The sequence below is a fragment of the Rhinoraja longicauda genome, chromosome 17, assembly GCF_053455715.1.
Source record: "Rhinoraja longicauda isolate Sanriku21f chromosome 17, sRhiLon1.1, whole genome shotgun sequence".
Classification (NCBI taxonomy): domain Eukaryota; kingdom Metazoa; phylum Chordata; class Chondrichthyes; order Rajiformes; family Arhynchobatidae; genus Rhinoraja; species Rhinoraja longicauda.
In genome coordinates, this window is record NC_135969.1 from 20,574,457 (window position 1) to 20,587,335 (window position 12,879).

Sequence of the window (12,879 nt, forward strand, 5' to 3'; positions counted from 1 at the left end):
GCACTGTAACGCCACACTTTCAGCTTGCAAACCCATTGATTTTTATTCAAAACATCTCGACGTTTGGTTTACCATTGTTGCATGCACTGAGACACACTGAAAAGCTTTTGTTTGCATGCTATCCAGTCAAACCGTGTCATACTACACGAGAGCACAATCAGGCCATATACACGTAGAATAGGTAGTGCAAAGGGAAAAATACTAGAGTGCGGAATATAATGTTACAGCTTTATAGTGTTACAGTTACTGGGGAAAAGTCCAAAGGTCCACAATGAGGTAGGTTGGTAGATTGGGACTACACACTAACTTATGGGAGGACCTTTCCGTGGTCCGACAGTAGCGGGAAAGATTTTTTATTTATTTTTAGATTTAGAGATACAGCGTGGAAACAGGCCCTTCGGCCCACCGAGTCCGCGCCGCCCAGTGATCCCCGCACATTAACACAATCCTACACACACTAGGGACAATTTTTACATTTACCCAGTCAATTAACCTACATACCTGTACGTCTTTGGAGTGTGGGAGGAAACCGAAGATCTCGGAGAAAACCCACGCAGGTCACGGGGAGAACGTACAAACTCCGTACAGACGGCGCCCGTAGTCAGGATCGAACCTGAGTCTCCGGCGCTGCATTCGCTGTAAGGCAGCAACTCTACCGCTGCGCCACCGTGCCGCCTGATGCTGTTCCTGAGTCTGGTTAGAAGTATCTAGGCATGCATGTGCGCCACCAAGTCACAGAAGGTCGCAGAGCAGTAATGGATGAGTATAAGTGGATACTTGATGGTCAGCATGGACAAGTGGCCTGTTTCGGTGCTGTTCTGGGATATTCTATGATATTATGTGACTTTATGGCATCACACCTATCTGTATTAAACCCAACAACCAATAAACCAGTAAAGGAATGAAACAGATTAAAAGCAGCACTCTTCCATAGAAACACAGACAATAGGTGCAGGAGTAGGTCATTTGGCCCTTCGAGCCAGCACCGCCATTCAATGTGATCATGGCTGATCATCCATAATCAGTAACCCGTTCCTGTCTTCTCCCCATACTCCTTGATTCTGCTAGCACAAAGAGCTCTATCTAACTCTCTGTTGAATGCATTCAGTGAATCTGAGGCAGAGAATTCCACAAATTCACAACTCTCTGGGTGAAACAGTTTTTACTCATCTCAGTTCTAAATGGTCTACCCCTTATTCTTAAACTGTGGCCCTGGTTCTGGACTCCCCCAACATCGGGAACATGTTTCCTGCATCTAGCTTGTCCGATCCCTTAATAATTTTATGTTTCCATAAGATCCCCTCTCACCCTTCTAAATTCCAGTGAATACAAGCCCAGTCATTCCATTCTTTCATCATATGTGTCCCGCCATCCTGGAAATTAACCTCGTGGGCCTGCGCTGCACCCCCTCAACTGCAAGAATACCCTTCCTCGAATTAGGAGACCAAAACCGCACATAATACTCCAGGTGTGGTCTCACCAGGGCCCTGTACAACTGCAGAAGGACCTCTTTGCTCCTGTACTACTCTTGTTATGAAGGTGAACATGCCATTAGCTTTCTTCACTGCCTGCTGTACCTGCATGCTTACTTTCAGTGGCTGATGTGCAAGGACACTCAGGTCGTTGAACTTCCCCTTTTCCAAATCTGACACAATTCAGATAATAGACACAAAATGCTGGAGTAACTCAGCGGGTCAGGCAGCATCTCTGGAGAGAAGGAATGGGTGACGTTTCGGGTCTAGACCCTTCTTCAGACTGAGATGCTGCCTGACCCGCTGAGTTACTCCAGCATTTTGTGTCTACCTTCGATTTGAACCAGCATCTGCAGTTCTTTCCTAACCATTCAGATAATAATCTGCCTTCTTGTTCTTGCCATCAAAGTGGATAACCTCACATTTATACACATTATACTGCATCTGCTACGCATCTGCCCACTCACCCAACCCATCCATGTCACCCTGCATCCTCATAGCATCCTCTTCACAGTTCACACTGCCACCCAGCTTTGTGTCATCTGCAAATTTGCTAATGTTACTTTTAATTCCTTCATCTAAATCATTTATATTGTAAATAGCTGCGGACCCAGCACCAAGCCTTGCGGCACTCCACTCTCCACTACCTGCCATTCTGAAAGGGACCCGTTAGTCCCTACTCTTTGATTCTTGTCTTCCAACCAATTTTCTAGCTATGTCAATACCCTACCCCCAATACCATATGCTCTAATTTTGCCCACTAATCTCCTGTGTGGGACCTTATCAAAGGCTTTCTGAAAGTCCAGATACACTACATCCACTGGCTCTCCCTTATCCATTTTCCTTCTTACATCCTCAAAAAATTCCAGAAGATTAGTCAAGCATGTAAATCCAGGCTGACTTGGACCGATCCTGTTACTGCAATCCAAATGCGTCGCTAATACATCTTTAATAATTGACTCCAGCATCTTCCCCACCACTGATGTCAGGCTAACTGGTCTATAATTCCCTGTTTTCTCTCTCCCTCCTTTCCTAAAAAGTGGGATAACACTAGCTATCCTCTAATCCACAGGAACTGATCCAGAATCTATAGAACATTGGAAAATGATCACCAATGCGTCCACGATTTCTAGAGCCGCCTCCTTGAGTACCCTGGGATGCAGACCATCAGGCCCTGGGAATTTATCAGCCTTCAGTCCCATCCATTTCCTGAATAATGTGAATTTCCTTCACTTCCTCTGTCACCCAAGATCCTCTGTCCCCTAGTACTTCTGGGAGATTGTTTGTGTCTTCCTTAGTGAAGACAGAACCAAAGTACCTGTTCAACTCGTCTGCCATTTCCTTGTTCCCCATAATAAATTCACCTGTTTCTGTCTTCAAGGGACCCACATTTGTCTTAACTATTTTTTTCCTCTTCACATACCTAAAGAAGCTTTTACAATCCTCCTTTATATTCTTGGCTAGCTTACCTTCGTACTTCATGTTTTCTCCCCGTATTGCCTTTTTAGTTACCTTCTGTTTTTCTTTAAAAGTTACCCAATCCTCTGGCTTCCCACACATCTTTGCTATGTTATAGGGAAAAAAACTGCAGATGCTGGTTTAAATCGAAGGTAGACACAAGATGCTTTAGTAACTCAGTGGGTCAGGTAGCATCTCAGGAGAGAAGGAATGGGTGACGTTTCGGGTCGAGACCCGAAGTCTGAAGAAGGGTCTTGACCCGAAACATCACACATTCCTTCTCTCCTGAGATGCTGCTTGACCCGCTGAGTTACTCCAGCATTTTGTGTCTACCTTTGCTATGTTATACGTCTTCTCTTTTAGTTTGATACTGCCCTTGACTTCCCTTGTCATCCACGATCGCCTCTTACTCCCTTTAGAATCTTTCCAGATGTTGGGAAGTGTTGCTACTTAAGAAAACAGTGCTGCAATGATGGTAGGAGGTGGGAAAAGAACCAGAGGGACATGGACATGCTGGAGAAGAAAAGAAAACATGTTCTCTAGACGACGGGACCTTGGAAACCCTTCAAGGTTACAATAGGTGCTCCCCGGCAGGAGTGGGAAAGCAAAACGTGCAGATACTAGAAACCAGAGATAAAAACAAAATATGTTGCAGATTCTCAGCAGGAGTGAAGAATTATGTCTCTCATTGATGACTCCTCCTGGAAAGAAGTTGACAGGGAGCTCTCAGTTTGAGATCAGTTATCCCAAGGTGGGGGAAGCAGAGACTGGCTGTAAATCCCAGTCCATCATGCAAACCAGCCCCTCGTCTCCCCCACTGGCACCATCTACACTGCACGCCGAACATGAATCCAAGTTAAACTAATCTCTGCCTGTATAGAAACATAGAAAATAGGTGCAGGAGTAGGCCATTCGGCCCTTCGAGCCTGCACCGCCATTCAATATGATCATGGCTGTAACACACATCCCTCCATGTGCCTGTCTAAAAGCCTCGTAAACACCACTATCGTACCTGTCTCCACCACCACCCCAGGCAGCCCGTTCCAGGCACCCACCACCCTCTGTGTAAAATAACCCTGCCCCACACACCTCTTTTAAACTTTTCCCCTCTCACTTTAAAGCTAAGCACTCGAGTCTTTTACATTTCCACCCTGGTTTAATAGGTTCTGAATATCTACCCTATCTGTGCCTCTCATCATTTTATATATTTCTATCAGGTCTCCCCTTTACCTCTTACGATCTAAAGAAAATGCACCAGGTTTGTCCAATCTCTCTCTGTAGCTAATATCCTCTAGTCCAGGTAAACCTGTAGCTAATATCCTCTAGTCCAGGTAAACTTCTTCTGCACCCTCTCCAAAGCCTCCGCATCCTTCATATATGGGGTGACCAGAACTGTATGCAATATTCCAAATGAGGCCTAACCAAAATTTTATAAAGCTGTATTATAACTTCCCCTCTACAATTGCACAGCACTGTATTTTCAAGACCAGTATGTAAACCTTAGACAGTTCAAATAGTTTTAATTGCGGTCTTCACACTATTTATTTGACTATTTTCTTTACTCCTTTTCTACAATTCTATTTGTTCCCTACTCATTTATGTTAGTTTAGTCTGCCTACATCCTCCTTTCATTTATATCTTGGCACAAATAAAAAACAAATCAACAAATAACAGGGGTAAGTAAAAAAACAGAGTAATAATTACAGGAGATTTTGAACTCCTTGTAGTTTGGGTTAATCGAGTTGGAAAGACTAAGAGAACAAATTGAGAGGTTTCTTGAGTAATATGATATGGAGCCTGCCAGGACACAGTCTGTCTGGGATCCAGGAATAGGAACTAAGACTCTTTAATATATTAACTCAGAGTAAAAGTTCTGCTAAGATGTAGGATCATCGGGTAACACAAGCAACAGCAGATGCCGGAATCTTGAACAATAGACAAAGTACTGAAGGAACTCGTTGGGTCAGGCAGCGTCTGTGGAGGGAATGGACAGACGACGCATTGGATTGGGTCGGGTTGGGACCCTTCTCCAGACTGATGGAGTAGGGGGAAGAAAACCAGGAAAAGAGAGGTGGGCAAAGGCAAAATGGACACACAAGAAACTGCAGATGCTGGAATCTTGAGCAAAAACAAAGTGCTGGAGGAACTCAACTGAGCAGGCATCATCTGGGGAAAGATTTCCACCACACATACAGCCTGACCCACTGAATGCCTGCTGTTGGAAAGAGTGCAGAAGAGATTCGGCAGGAAGTTACCAAGGGCTTGGGGGGTTGAGTTACAGGGAGTTATTCAGGATATAAAATACGCACGGAACAAGAACTGTGCAAAGTTCCTCTGACATTCTCTGTGGCTACACATACATTCATTAGCATTCTGTTTGATAGTGTTCTCAAAGACCATAATTATACCCGACACTCTTGCCACTCATGTAGCCCCCGGGGGTGCTGTCTACTCCTTCCCTGGCTTGAGGGGCGGGGACATCTTTGGATCACAGGAGGCTGAGGGGTGACCTTATTGAGGTGTACAAGTTCATGAGGGGCATGGATAAAGTGGACACTTTTTCCCCCGGGGAGAGGATTCTAAAATTAGAGAGCACAGGCTTATGATGAGGGGGGAGATTTAAGAGGGACCTCAGGAGCAAGTCTTTCCACTCAGAGGTTAGTCCGCATCTGGAATGAGCTGCCAGAGGAGTTATATAAGAAGATCAAATTATGACCTTTAAAAGACACTTAGACAGATAAATAGATAAGAAGGGTTTAGAAGAAAATAGGCCAAATGCAGACAAATGTGACTAGCTTAAAATGCCAACAGTTGCCATTTGTTGTTTATTTTAGTTTAGTTTAGTTTAGTTTAGTTTAGAGATACAGCATGGAAACAGGCCCTTTGGCCCACTGAATGCACACCAACCACCAATTCACACCAGTTCTATGTCATCTCACTTTCACATCCACTCCCTGCACACAAGGGGCAACTTATAGAGGCCAGTTAACCTACAAACCCACACATCTTTGGGATGTAGGAAGAAACCGGAGCACCCAGAGGAAACCCATGTGGTCACAGGGAGAACGTATAAACTCCACACAGACAGCAGCTGAGGTGGGTCTCTGGTGCTGTAAGTCAGCAGCTTCTCCAGATGCACCACTGCGCTGTTTCTGGTTGAGATTTGCCCACATCCCTTGATCTGGGCTTTAAACACATGGGGAAGCTAAACAAGCATAATAACATTATTTTTAAAGACTTCTTTAATGAATTTGGAGGAAGAGAAAGTAAGGGCTCCAAGCAGGAGTGTTATATCCAACTCCAAGACCCATAATTTAGGGACAATCAAAAATCTTGGAGAGAGTTCAGAGGAAACATACAGAACGGTCCCAGGGATGAGGGACTACAGCAGTTTGGAGGGAGCGGAGAAGCAGAGTTTGCTCTCCTTGGAATGGAGACGGTTGAAGAGGAATTTATGAAAATGATCCCAGGAATGATTGGGTTAACGTAAGATGAGCGTTTGACGGCACTGGGTCTGCACTTGCTGGAGTTTAGAAGGAAAGGGGCGGCACGGTGGCGCAGCGGTAGAGTTGCTGCCTTACAGCGAATGCAGCGCCGGAGACTCAGGTTCGATCCTGACTACGGGCGCCGTCTGTATGGAGTTTGTACGTTCTCCACGTGACCTGCGTGGGTTTTCTCCGAGATCTTCGGTTTCCTCCCACACTCCAAAGACGTGCAGGTTTGTAGGTTAATTGACTGGGTAAATGTAAAAATTGTCCCTGGTGTGTGTAGGATAGTGTTAATGTGCGGGGATCACTGGGCGGCGCGGACTTGGTGGGCCGAAAGGGCCTGTTTCCGCGCTGTAGAATCTAAATCTAAAAAATCTAAAAAAATAAATGGGGACCTGATTGAAACTCTACCGAATAGTGAAAGGCCTTGATAGAATGGATGTGGAGAGGATGTTTCCACAGTGGGAGTCTAGGACCAGAGGGCATTGTCTCAGAATAAAAGTACGTGCCTTTAGAAAGGGGATGAGAAGGAATTTCTTTAGTCAGAGGGTGGCGAATCTGTGGAAGTCATTGCCACAGACAGTGGGGGAGGCGGTCATCGGGTATTTTTAAGGCGGAGATTCTTGACTAATGATGGGCATCAAGGGTTTATGGAGAGAAGGCAGGAGAATGGGGTTGAGAGGGAAAGATAAATTAGCCATGATTGAATGCCGAAGTAAGACGATGGGCCGAATGGCCTAATTCTGCTCCTATGACTTATGAACATGAATTTATTAGAAGTGTTCATCATCATAAAGAGTTTTGGTAGATTAAATAACAAGAAGGCGTTCCAATGACAGGACTGGTGGTGATCAGAGGGCATGGAGCGAAGGTGATTAGTGTCATGGTACAGGATACTTAGCACATTGCACCATCTTCAGCTTTGGAGATGTTACTGCGGTGCACAAGACCAGAGGGACGTGACTCCCACAACAATAGGAAAAACACAGCTATTTTTATAAAGGTCATAGATTTTTTTTTGCACAAGAGAAATATTTGCTTGCATTTAAACATAACAACTTGGCAAACATTCCAAAGCCCTTCACAAATGCAAAGCAGGGAACAACAGGATAGACGACCCAGGAACACGAGTGATTGCAGATGCTGGAATCTTGAGCAAAAGAAAGTGCTGGAGGCACCCAGTGGGTCAAGCAGCCTCTGTGGGGAGAATTGACAGACATTTTGGATTGGCACCCTTCTTGAGATGACCAGGTGTTGGTCAAAGAATTATAAAGAAAGTGAGAAAGGATTAGGGTGCAAACTCTACACATTCGGGCATGTGAATGAAAGTTTGGCTTCCATTTGCAGCGAAGAGAGTGGAGATGGTGCAAGAGGCCAGGCCTAGAAGTTCAGAGATCTGAAAGCAGTGCATGAATGGAGGAGGCTGCAGAGAAAGTTCACCAAGAACTCAGATTGAGGAGATTTGGCACGGCATCAAATTCTCGATTGAATCTCTACAGGTGTACGGTAGAGAGCACATTAACTGGTTGCATAAGGCCTGGATCAGCAACTCAAATGCCCAGGAACGGAGAAGGTTGCAGAGAGTGGTAGGTAACACCCAGTCCATCACAGGTACTGACCTCCCCACCAGCGAAGGGATCTATAGTTGGTGTTGTCTCCTAAAGACAGCCAATATCAAAGTCCCACACCACCCTGGCCGCACTCTCATCTGGCGAATAAGCTCATATTTTCGCAAATCCCATGCATTGTCAATTTAGCCTATACACTGAACTTATCAATACCAGTCTGTAGTTTAATGCTACCGCTGCACGGATAATGTTGCCTGCATGTGCTTGTTGTTGGCGCACAAGTGTGTGACTTGGTGGATGTGAGCCATCGTCCAAATCGTTAATCAATCCCCAAGCCCAAGCCCCAAAGCACACCTTTCCAATTATCACAACAACTATCTCCTGCCACTCATTTCTCCAACCAGGTTATTAATTTGCCTTCAATTCCGGGTGCTTCAACTTTAACTGACAGTCATTCACCAGGGATTTATTAAATGCCTTATGGATGTCTATATAAATGGCACCATAGACATGACCATCTATTACTTCCAAAAACCAGTCAGGTTTACCAGGCATGACATACTCTTTACAAGTCCACACTACCTCTCTCTCTGATCAGCTGAAAATGACCGAAATGTGCATTCAATTACAGACTCCAGTAATTCCCCTACAGCAGATGTTAGTTCACTGGTCTATAATAGTCATACAGCACAGAAACAAGGCCCTTTGCCCAAGTTGCTCATGCCAAGCAAGATGGCCCATCTAAGCTGGTTCCATTTGCTCACATTTGGCCCATAAGCATTTCCTATCAACGTACCTGTCCAAATGACTTTTCGTTTTTGTTTAGTTTAGAGATACATTGTTGTAGCGGGCCTTTCAGCCCACGCCGATCATTGATCACCTGTTCACACTAGTACTACGTTATCCCATTTTCGAAACCACTCCCTGCACACTAGGGGCAATTTAGAGGTCAATTAACCTACAAACCCGCACATCTATGGAATGTAGAAGGAAACCGGAGCGCCCAGAGGAAACCCGTGGGGTCACAGGGAGAATGTGCAAACTCCACACTTGCAGCACCCGGGGTCACGATTGAACTCCGGTCTCTGACGGTGTGAGACTACAGCTCTACCCGTTGCACCACTCTGCCACCCTCAAATGTTGTTTATAGTATCTGCCTCAATTGCTCTCTCAGGCAGCGTGTTCCACATACTCATGACCCTCTGAGTGGAAACGTTGACTGATTTCTCAAACAGAATTTCAGGTCCCATTTTCTAATCAAGAGAAATGACTCTCCATCGAAGAAAATGTTTGGAAAATTATACTTAGGGAATCTGCAATGCACTCACATGTAAAACACTGGGGATTTGCCACACTTCAGCGCAATTATTTTTTTCTTCTGGTGTTATTCGCTTCTGTTATCAAAACAGTTTCCCTGGGATACCTGGCATGCAGTCATCTCTCTCTAATGCACATCATAACAGCAATTACTCAAAAGCTCTGGCATTCCTTTATTTTCAAGTGGACCCACTTTATTCCTCGCTAGTTTCTTTTTCCTGATATGGCTATAACACAAAAGTCAACAAAAATTTCCTTTCAAAATGCAGTCACCCTTGAACCTTCTGCAAGCAGTGGAAAACAAGCCTGGTTTGTGTACTACCCTTGGAGATGACCTAACCCTTGGAGATGACCTAACCCTTGGAGATGACCTAACCCATGGAACTCTGGTGGTGTTCCGTGCTGCACTCATCCAAATCCAATATATCTTCGCCGAGGTGTGGTGCCCAGAACTGAACACTGTATTCAGATGTGTTTTCACCAGGGCTCTGTCCAGCTGCAGCAACTCAGGTTGTGTAATATTATCGAGAGAATAGGAAGCCCTGGTTTCCATGGATATTAGACGAGAACCACACAGAAATTCTGAAGGATCTTGACCCGAAATGTCTTCTGTCCATTCCCTTCACAGATGCTGCTTGATCCACTGAGTTCCTCCAGTACTTTGTGTTTTGCTCAAGATTCTAACATCTGCAGTTCCTTGTGTCTCCATTCTTCTGTTCCATTTCCAAATCTCCTCATAGTATGACCACTTTGAAGTAGTTCTCGGGCTCTCTCGGACGGGTGGTCTGCAAGACCATCTCCTGCTGCTCCCCCTGATTCCTGCTGCTCTCTTGCTCTTCAACCACGTTATAGAGTTATACCGCGCAGAAACAGGCCCTTCGGCCCAACTCGTCTGTGGCGATCAAGATGCCCATTTAAGCTAGTCCCATATCTCTTTAAACCTTTCCTATCCATGTACTTGTCAAAATGTTTAAATGCTGCGATTGTACCTGCCTCAACTCCTTCCTCTGGCAGCTGATATATTACCCTCTGAATGAAAAGTTGCCCCTCAGATTCCTATTGTCTTTTCCCCACTCACCTTAAACTTATCTCCTTGGGTTCTTGAATTTCCTACAGTACGTAAAAAAAACTCTGTGCATTCACCCAATCTATTCCTCTCATGATTTTATACATCACTGTAAGATCACCCCTCAGCCTCCTGCACGCCAAAGAATAAAGTCCTAGCCTGCCCAACCTCTCCCTGTAGATAGACACAAAATGCTGAAATAACTCAGCAGATCAGGCAGCATCTCTGGAGAAAAGGAATAGATGACGTCTTGGATTGAGGGCCTTCTCTTTCCATAGCTTTGGCCTTCAAGGCCTCAAAATATCCGCCGAGTGCATCTCCCCCCCCCCCCCCCCCATCCAAGTAGTTACTGTCCTCTAGATTCGGATACATAGCATCATGCTCCTTCCCAATAATGGCAGCATGACAGACAACTTCATTTTATATGCAATGCCAGTAAATATACTTCAAATGTGGTTTACTCAAGCAACTGCAAGTGCAGAGTACTCTTACTCAATACAACTTCTCACACCGTTTCACGGGACCATAGGTAAACAAGATATGATATGAAGCCACAAAGAGATAATTAAGACCGACAAGAGAAAGGATGCAAGGAAAATAAAAACACACAAAGTGCTGGAGCAGCTTAGGTCAGACAACATCTCTGGAGAATATGGATAGGTGACATTCCGGGTCAGGACCCTTCTTCAGGCTGATTTTAGTATGGGGGGAAAGAAAGCTGGAGAAGAGGTGGGGGTGGGATAAGCCTGCTGAGTGCTTGGTGGATACAGGTTTTGATAGGCAGGCAGTTGGGCAAAGGCCAGAGATGAAAAGACAAAGAGTGTGAGGCAAAGATAGAAGAGCTATATATTGCAAAGCCAGAGGATGGATTCTTTGTTGGTTAGTTACCTAAAACTGGAGAATTCAATATTCATACTGCAAGGTTCTAAGCTGTCTGTGGAATATGAAGTGTTGTTCCTCCAATTGGCATGTGGCTGCAAGGTTGGAAGGAGCAGTAGCACAGAGGGGTTCAAGGCATCAGTTTCAAAGCTAAGACCCTCGGCAGTTAGTAGTGTTGTCAATAATTAAGTGGTTACTTTAGGAGATGCTTCCAGGGCCAGAACTGGAGAAACATTGACATCTGACGGGGCAGTAGTAGCGTGGAAACAAGCTTCTTGGCCCACCAAGGACAATTTTACGGAAGCCAATAAACCTAAAAACCTGCACGTCTTTTGGATGTGGGAGAAAATCCACGCGGTCACAGGAAGAACGTAAAAGTTCCGTACAGACTGCTCCTGTGGTCAGGATCGAACCCAGGCCTCAGGCGCTGTAGGGCAGCAACTCTACCACCAAGGCCTGGAGATTACAGAAATGAAAAAGGAGCAAGGCCATGGAAAAAGGATGAGAATTCTGGGACCGCCACAACCAACAGGCAAACAGGATTCAAGTCAAGTCAAGTCAAGTTTATTTGACACATACACATACAAGATGTGCAGTGAAATGAAAGTGGCAACGCCTGCGGATTATGCTAAAACTACAAACAGAATAGATTTTTTTTTAAAAAGACACAACACAAAAAATAAATTACAGGAGGGGGCTAAGGACGCAACCCTGGGGGGATCCTGTGTTCAGGGTGAGGGGGTTAGATGTATGTCTCCCCATCTTGACCACTTAGGGCCTGACAGTGAGAAAGTCCAGGACGCAGGCACACAGGGGAGTGTTAAGCTCCAGTTTTAGCAGCTTCTCAGCAAGTCTGGTGGGAACTATTGCATTGAAAGCTGAATTAAAATCAATGAACAGCATCCTCACACTGTCCCCCTTCTGGCTGTCAAGATGAGAGAGCGGTGTGCAGAACCTGGGAGACCGCATCACCCGTGGATCTGTTCGGACGGTATGCGAACTGCAGCGGGTCCATATAGCGAGGGAGAAAGGCACAGATGTGGTTCTTGATCAGCCTCTCGAAGCATTTCATGACCACCGAGGAGTGGTAGTCATTCAAACAAGCTGGAGATTCAGTGCCACATAACTCAGCAAGGTTTTGGCTGAGCTCTCAGGTTCAGAGAATGACGGAGAGTGTCCAGAAATGTATTGCAACAGGCAAGTCTTGAGGTAAGAAGGACATTTAACACCACTTCCTAGGGGGGTCAAAGAATTAAATTATTCACAGAGATCTAAAGAACTGACAGAATCAATTAAATATACAGTCAGAAGCAGGAGATATTAAGTTTCGGGAAAATTTGAAGTTTGGGTTTTGGTATAAAGGGGACTGAGGGAGTGACCCGAAGATTGATTATTAACAGATTTGAAATGGTAGATAAGTGTTTCCAGATGTGGAGGAAACTTTAGCTAAAGGTTCATCAATATGTGACTGTCACCAGTAAAGGCATTTCAGGAGAAACTACATTACCAGAGTATGCTAAATGTGGAACTTATTACCATGGAGAAGTTGAGGTGAATACCACATATTTCGTTATGGGTCAGAATCTTTTTTCAGACTGATGAAAGAAGGATCACAACCCGAAATGCCGTCT